Below are 9043 nucleotides of genomic sequence, written 5' to 3' on the forward strand. Positions count from 1 at the left end.
CATTTTAGATTTTGTCTACGCAGGACAGGTTAAGTTAAAAAAAATTGAAATAATTTTTGGAAAAACCCACTAAATTCAAAAAAAGTTCAAAAAAAAATATTTTTTTTAAAGTGTATTCCAAACACCCACTAAGTTTGTTAAAATCGGAAATAAACAATTTTCGATAATGATAATATATGTTAAATAATTTTAAAATTATTAAAAAAGATTAATAAATTTCATATAATGCATTTTTTTTGTTAACATAAATTAGAGTAGACATTTGAAAATGAATTTTAGTCAATTTTAATAATATTTTATTTTTTAAGATCTAAAAAAGTGAAAATTTTTAATTAAAATATTAAAAAATTCACTAAAAACAAAAATAAAACGTATTAAAAACTCAAAAGATTATTTTTTTTAAACTCAAAATCAAACGAATGTAGGATAATTTATTAGAAAATTCTTTTTCAAGAGTTGTATCACAATTAGACTATAACATATTCTTATATTTGAGTATTTGGTCCACAAAATCCTAATTCTCATATTTAAGGTATTTTATAGACAATTTTATTCTTACAAATAATTTTTGAACCCTTAGTAACTTGATGTTCATTATTTTGGACTTTTTATATATTAAACTTTAAAAATTCATAATTTTTGTTGTACACATTTATTTTTTATGAAATTTATATTTTTGAAACCTAGTTAACAAGATCTATCAAATTAGATCTCCCTTGAATATGTAATTTTATAAAATAAAAAAATATAATGTGACAAGGTGAATGTTATATTAATAGTGTGAATATTCACATTAGGGAACATTTATACTGTCAATGTGAATATTAACGCACGGCTATTATTATTAGGGATATTTTGGTAACTATTTCACTCATCGGATTTATTGAAACATAAAAAAATAATTTAGACTAAGTGGAACATATCACATAATTTAGGGTAAATTACACTGACACCCCCTGAGGTTTATGTTTATTACAGTTCTCCCTCACCTTTTAAAAATTACATCTCCCTCCCTAAGGTTTAAAATTTAATTGCAGATTCCCCCCTCAGCAATTTAATTTTTTTAAATATCAATTTTTCCCTCATTGGGTAAATTACAATGACACCCCTCATATTTTAAAAATTATAATCCCCTCCCTAAGGTTTAATGTAGCATTACCAATTGCCCCCTCGATTAGTATTAGTTGGAAAAAAAAATTCATTGAAAAAAAAATTTAATTGGGAAAAAAATTATTTGAAAAAAAAACTAATTGAAAATTTTGTTAGTAAAATTTTTAAATTTTTGTTTAAAAACCAATGTAAACTCATTTTTTGAATTTACGTTTTTTTCTCAAATTTATAAACTGAAACAACCATTTATAAACCAAAAAATTTATCAAATAAGTTTTTATGACAGTTTTTAAAATTTTTATAAATATAAATTGAAAACTAAAAACGAAATAGTTACCAAATAGGTCTCAGATAGTAAAAATATCGTAAAATTAACAAATAATTAAATAAGTTACCAACGTAAGAAATGACTTATCATAAGATTCTTTGGCTATGTATGGTTTGATTTTTAGAATTTTTTAAAAAAAATTAAAAATTAATTTGGTTAAGAAATAAAAAATAAAAAGTAATTATCATTTAAGGGTAAAAAATAATTATCATTTTAATTTTTTGGCAGGTTATATACATACGTATGGCTGTTTCAATTTAATTTATAAAAAATATTTTTAACCACTTGAAAGATAAAAATTATATAAAAATGATAATTATTTTTTATTTTTTATTTCTTAACTAGATTAATTTTTAATTTTTAAGAAAAAATTCAAAAAATCAAACCATACATAGCTCAAGAATCTTTTGATAAGTCATTTCTTATGTTAGTAACTTATTTAATTATTTGTTAATTTTACGACATTTTTACCATCTAAAGTCTGTTTGGTAACTATTTCGTTTTCAATTTTCAATTTATATTTACAAAAATTTTAAAAACTGTCATAAAAACTTATTTGATAATTTTTTTGGTTCATAAATGATTGCCTCAGTTTGTAAATTTTAGGAAAAAACGTAAATTCAAAAAATGAGTTTATGTTGATTTTTAAACAGAAATTTAAAAATTTTACTAACAAATTTTTTTTTCAAATAATTTTTTTTCCAATGAATTCTTTTTTCAATGATTTTTTTTTTCCAACTAATACTAACCGAGGGGGCAATTGGTAATGCTACTTTAAACCTTAGAGAGGGGATTATAATTTCTAAAATGTGAGGGGTGTCAATGTAATTTACCAAGTGAGGGCAAAATTGGTATTTAAAAAAATTAAATTGTTGAGGGGGGGAATCTGTAATGAAACTTTAAACCTCAAGGGGAGAGATGTAATTTTCAAAAGGTGAGGGGGGAACTGTAGTAAACATAAACCTTAGGGGGTGTCAATGTAATTTGCTCAATAATTTATTTTAAGGGTAAAATACATTTACACCGCTCAAGGTTTGGGTTTAATATAGATCACCCCTTGACGTTTGGGAAATTATACTAATCCCCTATTATTGTAATTATTTGGACGAAATAAAGACATTGAACTCATGCACTCTCTTTTTTTTTTTACTTTGCTTTACTTTCTCTGTTTTTTTTTTTTTTTTGATGCAATTTTCTCTGTTTTTCTACTAGTAGTTGTTGCCTTTTATATAAGTAGGGGGTTTGTGAAATGAGACTATTAACCACAAAGGTGAGAATGTAATTTCCAAAACGTCAAGAGGTAGCATATAATTGGACCAAACCGTAGGGGGTGTCAATGTAATTCACCCATATTTTAATTTAACTCATAATTTTTTAAGAAAATTTATTAGGAAATCTTCTTTCAAGTACTTGTATTCTAATTAGTCTATAATATATTATTATATTCAAATTGTGGAGAGATAAAATATTGGCCCAAGCCCAAAGGAATTAAACATCAGCCTAAAAAGAAGGAAAAGCCCAAATGAGCTTTTCGAGGAGCCCACTAGCAATGCTCGGCAATAAGTTAGTGCATGACTATGAGCGTAAAACGCATTACTACATTAATGTCAGGATCATCTCTCACCTTATCTATAAATTTCTTCCCCAAGTAATTAGAGTTGGCTTGTTTGTTGTTGTAATGCCTCCCATATGTATTTTTCCCTCATAGAGTTTTGATCTGAAAGGTTGTGGTTCCCCTTAATGAAGAGGCATGTATCCTCCAACTACAATTATGCCTACAAACAATAGTGATCCTAGCACTCTCATTTATGATGTACCTTATATCATAACCATTGATTACATTGCATTCCCTCAAATACTCTCTGAAAACTTGGGGATTGGAAAACTTCATTCCAACTACAAGTTTGGGATGGGATCCTTTATCATCACTTCTTTGTATTTAGGGTATCCATCATCTGCCTCATCTTTCTCATCTGATGACCCTTTCAGACTAATCAGTTTATCATCATCATCAGGATCTATATACCAACCAACATCATCTACTTCATTGACTGTAGGTGGTAGTCCTTCTGTTCTTCTGTGTGAGGTTTCATCAAATATGTCATCATTGGGATCCTCTAGGTTTTCATACAGCCAACTTTGGTCATCACTTTCGTCTGCACTATCCTTAGAAGTGTCAGCATTACTATATTCTTCACTAACTAGATAGTCCAACTCTTCAGATGAGTCACTATATGTTCTTTCCTCATCAACCAAAAAATCATTCTCACTCCATGCAATATCACTCTCATCAGCCTCATTACGTTCTACAGACTCAGTGTCAGTAGTATGCTGCAACCCCTCCTTATGTTGGTATCATTACCCTTATGCTGACTTCATATTTGACTCTCCCCAGCTTGATTCTGACTTGATTTCTCCATACCTTCATATTCCTTATCCACATGCTCACCTTTAGCTACCTCTGCACTATCCTCTAAGTCATTCCCAATGTCATCATTAATTATAATGTCAATATCAGACAAGTTTATATTAATAATGTCTGTGTCAGCACCACCTATGACATTACCACCCTGTTCAACACAATCAATTTGCAACACCTTCTCATCTGTACTATTACCTCTCTCTTGTACACCCTGAGTCTGCCCTAGTGCACCATTGGGATCTAACAATAACTCACCATTGAATGGCAAAACCATAATAGGATTTACACCATTCTCCATATAAACTACTACATAATCCAAGCCTTTATAAGCCTGAAGCATTTTCATCACATCAACATTACTGTAAATTGTTTTCAACCCAATATCTAAACTATAACCAGGCCATGTATAATACATATCTATGTTTACTCATTTTCCACCAACTAGGTCATAATAAAGATCTCTTAACTCAAACATGGACATTTTGTCAGAGTCACAATTAATTCACCCTATCACCCTATCACCCTTATAAACAACATGTGGATGAAACACAAAATAGCTCCCATGGTGCATTTTAACCGTAATGAAATTGTCTGACATTTTCAACATTCACTCTTAAAGAAGAAAAGGCTTCCATAAATACATTTTGGAACTATAACCCTAAACCCTAAACAAAAAAATTGTCATGCATGCAACCAACATAAAGTAAAAACATTTATGAATTTCAACATTCACTTCTAAAGGAAAAAAAAAATAATTCCATAAATACATTTTTGGACCACCACCCAATACCCTAAACAAATAAATATTCATGCATGAAACCAACATGAGGTAAAATAATAAATGAATAATCTCTAATTCTCAAACAGATCACACAAAACAAAAAGAGAATATAAAAGCAAACATACAGTTATGCCTGCACTATATGACACGTATAAAATAATAGAATACCCAAGAATATATCGTAAAAAAGCCAATTCATGTTTCTACTGGGACCATAACACATAACAAACCTTATATCATTGATTAAATATTAGTAAATGATTAAACAAGAAGGAATTTTTACATTTTTAGTGAATATCCCACTTCAAGAGAAAGCACAATGACAACAAACAAATAACACAAATCATTGTCATCATCCACTGCAAATAAACAAACAACCAAAAAAGCAAATAGCAACATGATAAGAAGAATATCATCAAACATAGTGTCCATCACAAAAAGTGAACCACTAACAGTACAAAAAAGGGGTAACATCGACAAAAAATTATGTAACTTTTTATATTTATGTCGAGGCACAAAAATCCTAATATACAAAACATAGGGGACCATACTATACAGCAAAAAAAACTACATCGACTAACATTGTATGTATGTATATGAGCAAATTGAAACGAATCGAATACAAAATAAAAATAAATGATCAAAAAAATACCTTCCAACTTGTTTTTCGTGAACTTTTGGGCTTCATTTGCTTCGTAAATCTTCAAATCAGTAACTTTACACCCCTAATTTGTCGAATCGAACAATCGAAACTCTACTTTGTCAAATCTAAGCACTAATTTGTTCAATCAAAAACCTAAGGTCTCTTCACTTTCCTCCTCTCAAATGCATGACTGTTTGAAGTGAAATGGTAAGCAAGGTTATATATATACAAAGGCAAATTAGTCTTTTTACGTCTGTCATTAACGGTGTTAACTGTGCACTTCAACTCATTAACCACAAGAGAGTTATGTGGTGATATTTGAGTGTCAGAAGGATAATCTACACTCGACCCAAACCATACTAAATTATAACTAACAAACCCAAACCATACTAAATTATAACTAACGATTGCATATAGAATTTCCCTAGTTTTCAGTACTTTAATTGTCATTGTTTAATCAAATAAGAAACTATTGGAATTATGGTTTTATAGGCTTATTTTGGACCAACTTTAAGTGGTTCCCAAACGTCTTTTGGGGTGGGTCCAAGAGGTAACGTGTTTCTTGCCGCGTGGCAAGTCTCACGATGAAGACGGTTCGTCAAAACCATTTATGAGTGAATGGGAAGTTAACGTCGTTTTCGAGTTAGTGGAATGGACAATTAAAAAATAAAATGTGAGTTTTCTTGTAAGGCTTGTCCCACATTGAAAACTTAAGAGAACTTATGTATGTATATAAGTTTTAGGTAATAACACTTGGGTTGGGCCCCAAGGAGCACCCCAAGTTTGTAGAATGAAGGAGTTATGGACAAATTAAACCTTGCACAAGTGCGCGCGTGCACTGCCACCGCCGCCGTCCGGTCGAGTCGGGCGCAAGTGTGGATCAGGTCGGTTCTAACATTAATTTTTTGGACAAAAATTTGTTTGAATTTTTTCAAAAAATTATTGTGGGAAAGTAATTCAAAATTTGCACCAAATTTGAATTCAAATTTTCTGTCCATAATTGTGCCTCTTCCAGTCCAAAATTCCCAACAGATAAATTGTCTTTTAACATGTTTAAAACTGCCAGAAACTATCAGCAGTTATACAGATTCAAACTGCTGCAGATCTGTTCAAATTTGAACTGTATCTGTTCATTCTAATGTCATACCTGTTCGATTCAAAACTGCATCTGTTTGGATAGATCGGTTTGGTCACCAATCTGCTATAAGTACCAGGCCTTTCCAGCAGATTTCGACATCTAAAAAAATTGAAATTCTCTTGGTTCCCTTCTGATTTTGCTCATTTGCATAAATTCTCTTCATGCTAGTTTTTAGAAAAAATTAAGAGAGTATAGAACACAGGTTTTGTTCGCCGTACAAATTGTTTGCAGTGCTACTACAATTTGTGTAGATCATTGTACCCTGGGAGATAGATGCCTTTTATCCGTAAGTATCGAAGCGGGACGAATCTGTTTTAAAGACAGAGTGTCACACACTCGACTAGATCTTTTAAATATTTATTCGGTTCGGCAAATAAATTCGGTAAGTAATTTATTTTCATTTGTTTGATTTGTTTCAAGTTATTTATTTTACACAGAAGATTGTTCCAACAATCTTAAGATAGATTAATTCAAATTATTTTGTTTAAACAGAATTTTTCATTTGTTTCTTTTTCTCTTTCTTCTTCTTACAAAAATTATTTTCTGTGATTTTACAAAATAATATTCTGATTGGAAAAACAAATGTATTGTTTGACAAATAGTGGTAATATACTGTTTATTTTTTTGACAACTAGTAGTAATATACTGGTAGTCATTAACAATTCAGAATATTTATTTGTGAAGTTGGTTAGAAATTAATTTTGGTTTTCAGAAATAATTTCTGAGTGTTCATTAATTAAAATTCTGTTTTCAGTATTTTAATTTTGAAGTGTTACATAAATATTTTTCTATCTGAAATTAATTTGTTTAAATAAAATTTTATTTTACTTTCAAATTAATTGGAAATAAAAGTTACAATTCTTGTTTCTTTTATTTTGTTCCTTTGCTGTCCTGATAGGACTGTAGACATTGTATAATGTGTTGTCAAGTCCGCTCAAGATGTAATTCTGGCAAAGTAAATCAGCATGTTTCCAAACATCGACCGCAGCAACCACTTGCCGGTCGGTTTCATCCTCTTTCAGAGTAGGAGCATTTTTACGGAGAAAACAAGCCAGGTTTAGAGTAGTAAGAGAGAATAACATTTTCTGCTACCATCTTTTAAAATCAGTTCTTGAGAACTTCTCTGGCTTCTCACCGTGATTGACTGGCACAATCACAACAGGAGGAGGGGTTAGAACAATTGCAGCCACCATACTAGTACTTATTTGAGCATTAATTTGACCAGTTTCAGCAGCCATGAATTCTAAATTATAAAACAAAATTATAATTAGAATCTTATACTACACAGAAAATTTAAAAGACGTTGACTCAAAGAAATTTGTGATTGGCAAATTTTCGGATTTTGTCATGGTTGATTCTAAGATTGTGATCAGTCAGGTTCAAGATCTTCAACTCATTCTGTATGACATTGTAGCCCGCCTTTTTCGTGCCTCATTTTGGAAATTTGAAAGAAAGCTCTACAGTTCGGACTCCCGCGATTCTAAATCTAATCTTACAAGTGCAATGTGAATTTGATAAATACCAAAGAGTCCAAATTCGGCAAATCTTTTAAAAAATCGATTTTGAATCAAAAGTGTCAAAATTGGACTGCTTTGTCAGATATAGAGTCGCCACCTAAATATTTTATTTTTGGAGAAATTTAGAAAACCCACAATTCGTGCCAAAGGCCAGGTGTCCGTCATCACCAAAGTTGTCTCAGCTCAGAAACTTAAGTACAAGAGGGGAAGGTCATGAATTGAGCACCTCCGTTCACCCGATCCAAGATCAGCCTCTACTAATCATGATATGATTTTTATCAACATTATGTGCTCTTGTTCCGGTTATTAAGCTAACTTTACTATGTGATGCGTACAAGCAAGTATAAACTAGTTTGCTAAATTTGGAACGATTCAATTTTATGTTTGTTTTGCGAAAAAGGTTTGAATTTGCCACCAAATATAGTGGGCTTAAAACTGATTTGTCACTCAACAAAGTGGGCTTAAAACGTACATTCGTTGAATCATTCCAATTCAAACAACAAGCCTTCATTCACAGGCATTCAAACAGTTTATCAAGTAAGTATTTAGCCTTATGGCAAGCATACTAGTCATGGCAATCACTCACACTCATGCAGGTATGCTAAAACACTAAAAACTCACCTAGTACTCTGAGCTAAGAAAATATGAGTTAGAAAAATATGCATGATTCCTATCTATGCAAGATGTTTAATGCAACGCATGCAAAAATCGCAATTTAATAGGCTCGACTACTAATATGGCATGTGAAGCAATTTGATAACATGCGGTTAAACACGTATTCAAAGAATGTATTGAAATGACAATGCAGTTTGAATGATGGGCCGAGCCTCGGTTCATGCAAGACAAGATGAATGTATGCAAGCATAAGGTATGCTAATTGAAACATGTCCCTAATCTAACGATCAAAAGCGATTAAATAAAAGGGAGAAAGGCGCGGGGTTGGAAGACATACACATTATTACATTTTGCTCTAACGAAGGAGAGTCCGAATGAATAAAGCAAAACTAACTAGCAACTAATTAGAGCTAAGCTAATTAAGTTAATTATTACAAACCAAGTGAAATAAATAGCTAAACTAATTAACTAATTATTACAACATTTTTA

This window comes from Camellia sinensis, chromosome 10 (assembly GCF_055761805.1).
Source record: "Camellia sinensis isolate YWXY chromosome 10, ASM5576180v1, whole genome shotgun sequence".
In the NCBI taxonomy this organism is placed as follows: domain Eukaryota; kingdom Viridiplantae; phylum Streptophyta; class Magnoliopsida; order Ericales; family Theaceae; genus Camellia; species Camellia sinensis.